General features: G+C 41.8%; 1 long non-coding RNA gene across 2 annotated transcripts in view; it reads right to left on the bottom strand.

Annotated features, from left to right (window-relative positions):
• Positions 1 to 12,509, bottom strand: part of LOC131192366 (uncharacterized) — a 30,610-nt gene extending 18,101 nt beyond the window's left edge. For both annotated transcript variants that reach the window (XR_009153721.1, XR_009153722.1), the window contains exons 1-2: positions 12,409 to 12,509; positions 3,335 to 3,446 (exon numbers count right to left, since the gene is read on the bottom strand). This is a non-coding gene — a long non-coding RNA (uncharacterized LOC131192366). The remainder of the gene's footprint in view (positions 1 to 3,334; positions 3,447 to 12,408) is intronic.
• Positions 12,510 to 12,980: the final 471 nt, after the last annotated feature.

Here is a 12,980-nt window from a genome sequence, read left to right as displayed (position 1 = left end):
CAAGTACACCTCCCACCATCAGAATTCTAAGAAGATGCACATCTGATAGGCAAAAGATCCTTTTCAAGGCTAGGTATTAGGAACACAGGAAGGCTTCTCAATAATATTCAATCAGAATTCAGCTGAAAGGGACCTTGGAGGTCTTCTAGTCTAACCCCCTGCTCAAGCAGGAGACCCTGGCCTATACCATGTCAGAGAAGGGGCTATCCAATATCTTCTTAAAAATCTGCAATGATGAAGCACCCACAATTTCTGAAGGCAAACTGTTCCACTGGTTAATTGTCCTCACTGTTTAAGTTTCTCCTTAATTCCAAGTTGCTTCTCTCCTTGATTAGTTTTCATCTGTTGTTTCTTGTCTTGCCCTCCGATGCTTTGGAAAATAAGTTGACCCTCTCTTCTTTGTGGGAGTCCAGTGGTGGGATTCAAAAAATTTTTACTACCAATTCTGTGGGCGTGGCTTGGTGGGCATGGCAGGGGAAGGATACTACAAAATCTCCATTCCCACTCCACTCCACGGGAAGGATACTGTAAAATCTCCATTTCCACCCCACTCCAGGGGAAGGATACTGTAAAATCTCCATTCCCTCCCCACCACACTAACCTGCTTTCCAGCGCCAGTTCAGAGCAAAAAAAGAAGACCCAGCTGTCAGATGGGACTCAATCAGCTGGGGCTTGGGAGGCAGAGAATAAATGGGGGCGGGGTTAGTCAGAGGTGGTATTTGCCGGTTCTCCGAATTACTCAAAATCTCCACTACCAGTTCTCCAGAACTGGTCAGAACCTGCTGAATACCACCTCTGTGGCAGTCCCTCAAATACAGGAATACTGCTATCATGTCACCCCTAGTCCTTCTTTTCTCTAGACTAGCCGTACCCAGTTCCTGCAATCATTCTTCATATTTTAATCTTTTTTCTTATTCTCTTTTTCTTGTTTTAGTCTTTTTTATGTTTTTTCTCTTTCACTAATTAAATGGTCTTTCTTCCTCTTTCCTCTGTACAAAATCTGCTCTTGAGTGTTCAGAACCTTCCAAAACAGTTATAGGAACATTTGCAACAGTTGGAGAAAAAGAAGGGAAAATCCCAATATCTTGCATATGTGGGAGTGCAAAGACTGACTAACCAAAGGTGGTGTTCCGCAGGTTCTGACCAGTTCTGGAGAACTGGTAGCGGAACTTTTGAGTAGTTCGGAGAACCGGTAAATACCGCCTCTGACTGGCCCTGCCCCCATCTAGTCTCTGCCTCCTGAGTCCCAGCTGATTGGGAGGAAATGGGGATCTTACAGTATCCTTCCCCTGGAGTGGGTAGGGAATGGAGATTTTACAGTATCCTTCCCCTGCCACGCCCACCAAACCATGCCACTTCTACCAAGCCACGCCCGCAGAACCAGTAGTAAAAAAAATTGAATCCCACCACTGTGACTAACCTAGTGAGAACAACAAAAGTGCAAGGGGAAACACACAATGGTAATGAAGCAAATACTGTAAAAGGGGGGAAAGAAAACAACAGTGGTGGCATTGGGAAAGTTTAGAGCTGTAAAGGTGAGGAAAAAGATGGTAGAAAATTGGAAACTAGTGGAAAAGTAATTATCTAGTGCTCCTTAGACTGGGATTCAGTGTTGTTTGTCAGATGGATCTAAGGAAGCTTGGGTTAGGAGCAGGGGTGAAATGCTCCTGGATTGGACCAGATTGCACGATCCGGTAGCGATCATGGCTGGTAGTTCGGCGATCTGGTAGTGATGGTGGAGCAAAGCTCCACCCACCCACCCGGGTGTCATTACTTCCTGGTTTTAACCAGGAAGTAATGTGTTTTTTACCTTCTGTGCATGCGCAGAAGGTCTGCATGTGCATGTGACGTGTGCGCGCAAGCAAAGCAAGCACTTCCGAACCAGTAAGGAAGATAAGTAGATTTCACCCCTGGTTAGGGGACTTACTTTGGGGAAGAGGTGGGACATTAAACCATGAGGATGGCCAATGAAATGTGTAATTCTGCCTTGGATAGATGAAACCTCTGAAGTCATGCATGTGATGCCTCTGGTATGAAATCTTAAATCAAAACCTCAGCCGTCAGTTGTCATATAACCTTATCAAAGCATAGCTTGTCCTTTACAAAAAGCACACGCAGGAAAGGATCTCGTTTTAATTCCATAAGAGGCTGATCTCTCCGCTGCTTATTCATAAATATGTCTCTTTGTTCTTTTTAAATATTTCACAAATCTCATTATGTAAAAGAACATTTGCTGCATTATGTTTATCCATTTGTATGATCTGATAGTCATAAGACCCAATGCATGACCATTTAGCAGGAACACTGTTACACCTTACTGTGCATAAAATTCTCCTGCTGTTCTTGCCAGCAAACACCCACTGGGAAGGAAGCCAGATTTCTCTCTTTACCAACTGTCACCTCTTTGATCCCCTATTTTCCTGGCTCTGCTGAATGAGATTGTAAAGCCTTTTCCTTTCCATTGCTATTACGGATCACGAGACTGCGGTCTTTAACCCAGGAACTGTAGTTCTCTTCCAGGGTTATAAAATCTCTCTCATAAGCACATCCTCCTTGCTCTCCATATGGATTTCTATCCTGTCTGTTTGGGGCAGAGATGAAGCTGCAGCAGGGAACAGCATTTATCTGTCTTCCTCCCATATACAATACCAGAGGTGGTATGCAGCAGGTTCTGGCCAGTTCTGGAGAACCGGTAGTGGAAATTTTGAGTAGTTCGGAGAACCGGTAAATACCACCTCTGAATGGCCCCGCCCCCATTTATTCTCTGCCTGCCGAGTCCCAGCTGATCAGGAGGAAATGGGGATTTTGCAGTAACCTTCCTCCGGAGTGGGGAGGGAATGGAGATTTTACAGTATCATTCCCTTGCCACACCCACCACGCCCACCAAGCCACACCCACAGAACCGGTAGTAAAAAAAAATGAATCCCAGCACTATACTCATACCAGGGGTGGGTTCTACTTACTTTTACTACCAGTTCGCAATGGCGCCACATGTGCAGATCCTTCATGATGACGTCCGGGCGGGTGGGTGGAGCCTCCTGCTGCTGTTACTACCTGTTCACAAGAACCGGACAGAACCGGGAGCAACCCACCACTGACCCATACCCATTTTTTTTCAATTCTTTTATTGTGATTTATAAGAACAAATAGTAGTTCCATACAAATAGTATGGAACTTTTATGAAAGGAATACACCTTTTATAAAAGAGGGAAAAGGCAATACAGGAGAGCCCAGTGGCAGAATGCTTTCATGATGGACACCAATACTCCAGCCAGATCAACATTACAGAGGAATGTTATTAAAGCACCAGTACTGCAATTGATCGCTTATTCACCTTCAGTCTTCATACATTCACTAGTCTTGAATTTGTCCAATAGGGCACACGCACATTTTTCATAGGTCACCATTATTTAATCTGATGTTGATTCCAGTTGACTCTGCTGTTCCTGAAAACAATCAGCAAAATTCCATACATTTCCCAGTTAGAAAGCAATAGGCATGACATTAGAGGACAAACACTGCAGCACACATAGACGCAAGGCAAGAATCTTTGTGCTCACTGATTTCAGCTAGTATGCAAAGTTGCTGGGAACCTCCTGGATTGAAAACCCCATTGTAGGATAGATATATCTTAGATCTACACCCAGTGGTGAAATTCAGTTTTTTTTTACTACTGGTTCTGTGGGCGTGGCTTGGTGGGTGTGGCAGGGGAAGGATACTGCAAAATCTCCATTCCCACCCCACTCTGGGACCAGTCAGAGGTGGTTTTCGCTGATTTTCTGAACTACTCAAAATTTCCGCTACTGGTTCTCCAGAACCTGTCAGAACCTGCTGGATTTCACCCCTGTCTACACCCCCTTCTAGCATCTTCTAGAACAGGGGTCTCCAACCTTGACAACTTTAAGACTTGTGGACTTCAACTCCCAGACTTCCTCAACCAGCTTTGCTTTTTTTTGCTTTTTGCTTTTCTGGGAGTTGAAGTCCACAAGTCTTAAAGTTGCCAAGGTTGGAGACCCCTGTTCTAGAAATCATATGTCCTATTTTAGTTCTTGTATTAGTATGCTTCAGAGAGCTTTGCCAGATGGAAATATATATCCTCAACCAATGCTTTAAATGCTCTTCAATTCAGAGGCTACTTGAAGTTGTAAACTGAAGTCTTTCTTTAGTTTCCCCCAGGTATAAAATCATAGAGATTATTGGGAGGGCAATCATAGAGGATTATGGGAAGTCTTGTGATGCTGGGTATATCTGTAAAAGCAAAGTTTGTTCTAGGGAAAAGAGCAGTGTTTTTTTCAATTATAGCACAAAACCTAATGATCCGTAGCTGATTACGGACTAGCAGGCCTGCTCATGCTAACATATACTAAGCAGAAGTGAATGAAGGTTGATAGGCCCATATTTCCTTTTTCCAAAGCCTTTGGCATTGAAGCCAGGTGCAAAAAGTTCAATTGCTGCAGATTACTTACAAGAAACAGAGTGCAAGTGGGTGATTTTACAATCTCTCCTTTATCCAGAGAAGCCTGGCCAGCCAGAAAACACACCACCTGACTGCTGATCTTACCACTGTGTAAGGCAGTGGTAGTCAACCTGGTCCCTACCGCCCACTAGTGGGCGTTCCAGCTTTCAAGGTGGGCGGTAGGGGTTTTGTCAGATACTGAAGCACTTTCCTTTTTTTTTTAATTTAATTTACTTTTTAAAAATTGTTATAGCATTATTTAAAAACATTTTCATTAGGTTTTCATAAAATTCTCCATGACAATTTAAATTTCTGAAAATATACTATTTGGATCACCCGCGCATAAGTTTAGTTCACGTTACGTAAGTGAAACTAAATGGCGCTATAGTGCAACCGCAAACCTCATACCAGAATAGCTCGCGCATCTCTCCCCACACCACCTAGCTGTAACAGACAAGCAGAGCTGATAACCAGCACCCCCCCAACCCCAATCCATGTTGCACAAGAGGCATGTGCAGATGACGATACACGGCGCATTACTGTGGAACTGGTGGGCGGTTAGAAAATTTTACTACTAACAGAGATACAAAAGTGGGCGGTAAGTATAAAAAGGTTGACTACCCCTGGTGTAAGGTACCTTCACTACCTTGGAGATGTTTGGTTCACTATGAAACTTCACCAGAAGGTGTTTGTGTGATATTTTATTAATACATGATCTATATCAGTGCTGGTAAACCTTTTTGGCACTGAGTGCCAAAACAAGAGCGGGCGTGCACACACGGGGGGGGGGGAGTGCAGGAATCGGAAGAGCAGAGCTCCCCGGTGCGCATGAGCAGGAGCACCAGAAACGTGAACAGCAGTTCCCTGTGAGCACATGTATGCCAGGAAGCTGAGCTACCCATTTTTGGCATGTACATGCGTACCGGTTACCTGGTCTTCCAGTTTCTGGCCCACATGCGCATGCAAAGACTAGCTGGCCAGCATGCATGCGCATGCGGGAAACCAGAAGCTCAGCTTCCCGGTGCACACATGCGCACCAGGGAGCTGCTCTTCCAGTTTCCGGCGCTCCTGCATGCGCAAAAATTGCCTAGCCGGCGCACATGTGCACGCCAGAACCCAGAAGACCAACGGGTGATGGCTGGCGTGCCATAGGTTCACCATCACGGATTGATATTGATAGATTCCCCCTTTCTCTGCTTTGTTGCTGTTTCTGTTAACATGGGTATTTATGTTTTTTATAGTTTTTCATTGTTTTTCTGATTTTTTTTATTATGTATTCTTTTCTATTTAAATAAATAAATAAATGTTTTAATGAAAAAAGGAAGTCAAGCTACCATGATATTTAGCTTAGTAAATTTTATGAAATCACTATTGATTTCAGCAAACCATAGTTAAGAAAAATGTGGCTTGGCATTTTATCAGGGGTGAAATCCAGCAGGTTCTGACAGGTTGTGGAGAACAGGTAGTGGAAATTTTGCGTAGTTCAGAGAACTGGCAAATACCAACTCTGGCAAATACCACTGGCAAATACCACCTCGCAGAGTGGGATGGGAATGGAGATTTTGCAATCTCCTTCCCACAGGAATGAGGAGGGTATGAGGATTTTGCAGTATCCTTCCCCTGCCACGCCCACCTAGCCACACCACACCCACCAAGCCACGCCCACAGAACTGGTAGTAAAAAAAAATTGGATTTCACCACTGCATTTTATGTAAACCTAGCAGGTATTTGTAGCCAAACTCAATAATACTTTTAAGACTGACTTAAATGTCATGATATGACTTGGATTCATTTTTTTCCATAATGATGACATTCCTGATCCATTTTTTTTCATATATTCTGAATCTGACATTTATTGTAAGGCAGAGTAGCTTTTACAGTGGCTTAATTAAAGATACCTACTGCTGTTCAGGAGAAGACAAGTGGAAGCTTATTTGTAGCAAAAGGGAATTGTAGCAAAAGGGATCATCAAGCCCAGGAATCCATGTGTTCTGATTCCAATTTACAAAAACTCTAGCAGGTTATTTATTTGGTGTTTTTTTTCCAAAAAGTCCTCTACATCTCAGCAGTAGAAGACACATTTTACAGTAAGAGCTCTGTGTATGCGTGGGTGTTATAAAAATATCAAATCTTTGATAAGTGTATAGCCTGCATGGAAGCACATTAGAATAAGAACTTCATATACATTTTCAAAGAACTTTCTCTTCCAGCACAAAAACATTTTTTTACAGGCAGATACCTGTTTGCAGAGGTGGCAGCATCTAATGGACTTTGTCCGATATTGGATGAAAGATTGTGAAGGCATCTTAGCATTCTAGGCAAGACTGGGAAACACAGAACATAGGATCATTGGTTTGGAAAGGACCCCAGAATCTTAGTCCCGTGATGGCAAACCTATGGCATGCGTGCCAGAGGTGGCACGCCGAGCCCTCTCTGTGGGCACGCATGCTGTCACCAACTGCTCTTCTGGTTTCCAGCATGCCAGCTGGTCTTCATGCGCACTGGAGCACTGGAAAACTGCCAGAAAAACAGGCAGAAAACAGGCCATTTTGGGGCCATTTTCAGACCATTTTCTGGGCCGTTTTCTGGCTGTTTTTTGGACCATTTTCAGACTGTTTTGGGGCAATAAAAGGCCCGAAAAAACCGGCCTGAAAACGACCTGAAAAACAGCCAAAACCAGGCATGCATGCGCCAGCCAGCTGGTCTTCGCGTTTTCAGTGCTCCAGCTTGCGCACATGCACACAGATCCATGCGCATTTTGGTTTGGGCACTTGGTACTGAAAAGGTTCACCATCACTGTCTTAGTCCAACCTCCTGCTCAAGGCAGGAGTTTCTAAATGAATAAATATTTCCCGGATTGTACAGTGACTGAGATTAAATTGATTTTGAACTTAATAACAGCAGCAAGGCTTTTGATTGGACAATATTGGAAGAAAAAAGAGTTACCTACAATAGAAGAATGGATGTTGAAAGTTAGTAACTTGGCTGAGATGGCTAAAATCTCAGCCTTTTTGAAAGACAATACGCAGGAAAAATATTTAACTGAATGGAAAAAAAATGGATTGATTATTTACAAAATAGATATCAGATTAAGAGATATCAGATTGCCTTTGAATAATTAGGATGTATTATTTTATATAATGGGGGGGTTAGGAAATGAAAAGATTTGGATGAGGTTAATTGGATTAGAAGGGAAAATTTTATTCTATGTTTGGTTTATGTATAACAATACCTTGTGATTGACCCGGGAAGCTGGGGGTGGGTGGGTGATGAAGGGAGGGGGGAAGGGGGGTTTTGCGAGGGGGAGGGGGGGTAAAGGGTGAAAAATGTTTTTGTTTGTTAAAACTTTTTCAATAAAAAAAAAAAGAATAAATATTTCCCATAAAGTCAATAGCGACCTACTTCTATAGTCATCAGAACTGAATTTCAATTCCAGGGAGTTTTTAACTTCACTTTGTTTTAAGTAGTTCCATCTGATTTGAGAACATGACACGTGGACCTTTTTCTTTTTTCTTTTTAATTTTTAGCCAGCTGCTAAACTTTAAACCTCCCCTTTGTCTCAAAGGCATATTTTCTTTGCTTATATTTTACTTTATAACTTTTAAGTTGTAATAAACCAAGTCTACTGTGCCTGGGGTCACTCTGCTCTTTCTGGGATACTGGACCTTTACTCCACAGGCCTCTGATATCGCCATCGGTTACAGCAAGCAAGATTAGAGAAGCTGTTCACTGAACCTCTTGAAGGTTACCACCATTGAAAGGCTGGTAACACTAAAGATGAATTAGTGACCTGGTTTGCTATTAGGAACTTGTTGGGCAACAGCAGGTTCTATAGATGGCTACATATTAATCCTGCTGATTTGCACTGGTGCTTGATTTCACTCACGTCTGCTCTACTGTACCTTTGCACATTATCTTACAAGTAATACAGCCAGTCAGGGCCATATCATTAACAGAGAGATAACAGATACTGTAACAGAGAATAGAAGCCAGATCTAAATAGAGGCAAATTAGGAGGTTATCATATGCATCAGAGGTGGGTTTCAGCAGGTTCTGACCAGTTCTAGAGAACTGGTAGTGGAAATTTTGAGTAGTTCGGAGAACTGGTAATAAAAATTCTGACTGGCCCCTCCCCCATCTATTCTCTGCCTCCCAGGTCCCAGCTGATCAGGAGGAAATGGGGATTTTGCAGTATCCTTCCCCTGTCACGCCTACCAAACCACGCACACCAAGCCATGCCATGCCCACCAAGCCACACCCACAGAACAGGTAGTAAAAAAAAAATGAAACCCACCACTGACATGCATTCACAAATTATTAACGTACATCATATATAATAATAATAATAATAATAATAATAATAATAATAATAATAATAATAATAATAATAATAATAATAATAATAATAATAATGTTTTAATTTGTATATCGCCCTTCTCCCGACTCAGGGCGGTGAACAGGCAAATAAAATACAGACAGAAATACATCATAATTAAAACAACCCTTAAAAAAACTGATTCAAATTTGCCAATAATTTAAAATAACCTTACACCCCATAAAATTACAAAAATTTAAAACCCATCAAAATTCCATTAAAATTTAAAATTTAGAATTTAAAATCAGGCCAATCCAGCCATACGAAATAAATAGATTTTAAGTTCGCGGCGAAAGGTCCTAAGGTCAGGTAGTTGTCGAAGCCCGAGGGGAAGCTCATTCCACAGGGTAGGAGCCCCCACAGAGAAGGCCCTCCCCCTGGGGGCCGCCAGTCGACACTGTTTGGCTGACGGCACCCTGAGGAGTCCCTCTCTGTGGGAACGCACTGGACGCTGGGAGATAGAAGCCGGCAGTAGACGGTCCCGTAAGTAACCCGGTCCTAAGCCATGGAGTGCTTTAAAGGTGGTAACCAATACCTTGAAGCGCACCCGGAAAACAACAGGTAGCCAGTGCAGTCTGTGCAGGATAGGTGTTACATGGGAGCTCCGAACTGCTCCCTCAATAACCCGCGCAGCCGCATTCTGGACTAGCTGAAGTCTCCGGGTGCTCTTCAAGGGGAGCCCCATGAAGAGAGCATTGCAATAGTCCAGATGATATATACCTATCCTGATAGCTTGTTGGAAGTAAGATGGGGGTTATTGCTAAAGAAAATGTACATTTGTTATCGCTTTGGAGTTGCTAATGTAAAATCTACCTTCCTGGATTGGATTACTGTATGCCCATATCCCTGGAATTTTAGACATAAGGAAGAAAACTGCCTGTCTCAAGTTATTAAAATATATATTATCTATGGATATTTAGGTTTTATGTAGCTATCATGGAATTGCCTTTTAGCAAACAATGTGAAACAAATACTATGTTAAATCAGGAAGACAAATTCAGAAGCAGTACCACACTGACCATCTAGGGCAGCGGTTCTCAACCTGTGGGTCGGGACCCCGTTGGGGGTCGAATGACGATTTGCCAGGGGTCGCCTAAGACCATCGGAAATATGGGAAGTATACTTGTGAGTTGAAGAATCGCGCTCCAATGGTTGACTTGACAAGCCAGCTGCAGGCTCTTCAAATCGCTAGCCGAATTCGGCTTCAGGCGTGATCAATTAAAAAAGAGAGAAATCTTTGCTCTGATGTCTCCCTCTCAAGCTAGCTGCAATCACTCCCAATCTGGCTTCAGGCGCGATAAACTTAATAGGGGAGGAGTCTCCGTTTTAATGCCTCAGATCGCTAGTCAATACGGCTTCAGGTGCAATAAATTCAAAACGAAAATAATTTTATGGTTGGGGTTGCCACATCATGGGGAATTGTATTAAAGGGGTCGCCACATCATGGGGAATTATATTAAAGGGGGCGCAGCACTATAAAGGTTGAGAACCACTGATCTAGGGAGATTGTCAGTCATCCAGGTCATAATTGTCCCAAAGGTGCTTTTTCAAATGGTAACTGGACTTTGTTTTTCCTTGAAGACATTTTGCTTCTCATCCAAGAAGAAGCTTCTTCAAGATAAGGAAATGTCACAAAAAACCCTAATAAATACATTTGTATTGTTCCAGAAGATAAGGCTTCCTCCACAAGATTAAAAAAATACAAAAAATGAAAACGTGAAAGCCTTGATACAGTAATTGGCTGCTCATTAAGTGGGAGTGGATTTTGTTCTTATTAGTCATTTCTAAATTACTGCTAAACCTTAAAAGAATTTCCTCCATTGGCCACAGATTTGAACTAGATGATATCTGAGATTCCTCCTAGTTCTTCCGGTTTATAATTTTATATCTAATACCTGTTGTTCCAAGATATTCATAGGTAACATCTGCATTCAAAGAGCAGAACAACTCTGTTGAGATTGTGCATCCAGAATCATATGCAAAAGTATCCATATTATCTATGTTCTTTTTCAGATTTTTCCCCCTAAAAGTCACATGTCATAGAATTGTTAAAAATTAGCAGCACATACTACAAATCATTATAAAATGCCGAGAAGCAACCCATTGGACTAAAATAGTACAGACAATAATCAGAAATTCTGCTTTCAGGAAACAGGCTTTCCTATGACAGGAAGCGAAAGAGAGACTGCTGGAGACAACAGGCCCCAAAGCCTCCAATTGCCAAAAAAGACAACATGGCTGTACTGGCACATCCCCACAGCAGGAAATCTCTGAATGATGCATTCAATCTGCACAGCAATTTAACATGTCATTTGCTTCCTGAGCACTGATACTCGGAGTCATTTTTTATCCATTTTTGCTCCCTTAATCTCAGGGAGCCCATCATCCCCTACAGAAGCAAGGAAGTGAAGGTCAAACAGTTATTGGAATTCTACTCTGAAAAATATCTGTAGCTCATTTTCCTGAATTTTCAAAACTCTTCTGTGTGCAGTTTGAAGCTCTGACCTTCAGTCTCTGTTTTAATGTGCCATTTATTCAAGCACACTGGGGCCGTGCTCACCATGTGATGCCAAATGTAACGTCTGTAAAAGTAACTCAGAGAGAGACAAGAAAAATGTGGGGTTTTGGTGAAGAAGATGGGGGGGGGATAGGGGGCCGTATCGATCTGAATTGTCTATGAATCAATTGAAATGGATCTTACTAGAATAGCAGTTGTGGGTAATGACAGGAACTATGTTCACACGGTACATATTGATCTGCATGAATGTGGAGTGAGACAAGCGTATTCCACACTAGACTCCCAGGTATTCATTAAAAATCCTGGAGCCTTTAATTTGAAGGCTATACTGTAGAATTGTCATCAAATCAATCGCTGGATGCCCCACAACCTTCCTTTTTTTAAAAAAAAAGTTTTTTATTTTTATTTTTCATCAACATATTTAAATGTACAGTCTTTTATCCATCATTAATCATTAGTCATTCATCTTACCTTTTAATGTTCATTTGTTAATTGTTTGGGCCTGCTCTTTTACCAATTCCTCTCCTTTGTTTTAGCACAACCTTTCCTTTTTCTCTTCCCTTCTCTTCCTTCTTCTATCTCTTTCTACTTTCCTCATTCCTCCTGTCATTCCCTTTTCTACTTCTTCTCCTCTTTCCCCACTCTTCTCTTCTTCCTCCCTTTCTAACCCTCTCTCCTACTCTTCTTTCCCCTTCCTTCTTCCTCTCCTTTTCCCTCTCTTCTTTCCTTCTCTCTCCCTACTCCCCTCCTTCCCTCTCTCTACTCCTCTCTCCTTTTCCACTCCCTTGTTGTTTCCATTTTCAGTTACCATCTACGATGGTATTCAAGAAGCCCTGATTTCTATTTACATACATCTTCATTTCAAATTATTTCTTGCTTTATAATTACATCTCTTTTATCATTCCTGTACATTATTGATCAATCCGTGCATCATCTGGGTACATTTTTCATCATTTCTTAATACATACATTTATTTTTCCTCTTTCATTTAATTTTAACTTAATACAATATATTCTTCCCAAAATTCTTATTTTTACCATATTTATTATCTATACTCACTTTCTATCCATTGATAAAATTTCCCCCATATGTTATAGTACTCTGACACTTCTTTTCCTCACAACCTTCCTATGATAAGTTGTAGGTCATGCAGGAAAGATGTTCTTAATCACTATGAATAACCAGGGTGGGCCACTCTCTACTCAAATCACAATTCTGTTATGTCTGATTTTATTGGATAAGCATTCTTCCTTAATTGGTACCTGACGGAAGAGTTCCTTATCAGATGAGAGGAGCTGGAACTCTCTACTATTAGAGGGAACCTCAGAACTTGTTCCAAATTACCTCCCACATCTACAGCTGTGATCACTATTACAGCGCGAGGGAGGGCGGGAGATTGGCACCATACCTTTTCAATTACAACATCACACAGGTGTTTATTTTCAGGAATATGTCCATAGGACTATGTTTCTCTTTTCCGAAATGTGATTTTGCAATTGTATGCAACCAACTGCCTTAATGAAGTATAAGATTGTAGAATGCCTTGTTACATTCCACATATATTATGGGCCTAAAAAAATCTTTCCACAATCACAGATGGCGATTCACAATCACAACACACAGATGGTGTA

The sequence above is a fragment of the Ahaetulla prasina genome, chromosome 1 (assembly GCF_028640845.1).
Source record: "Ahaetulla prasina isolate Xishuangbanna chromosome 1, ASM2864084v1, whole genome shotgun sequence".
In the NCBI taxonomy this organism is placed as follows: Eukaryota; Metazoa; Chordata; class Lepidosauria; order Squamata; family Colubridae; genus Ahaetulla; species Ahaetulla prasina.
This window is presented reverse-complemented; position numbering and strand designations above follow the sequence as displayed.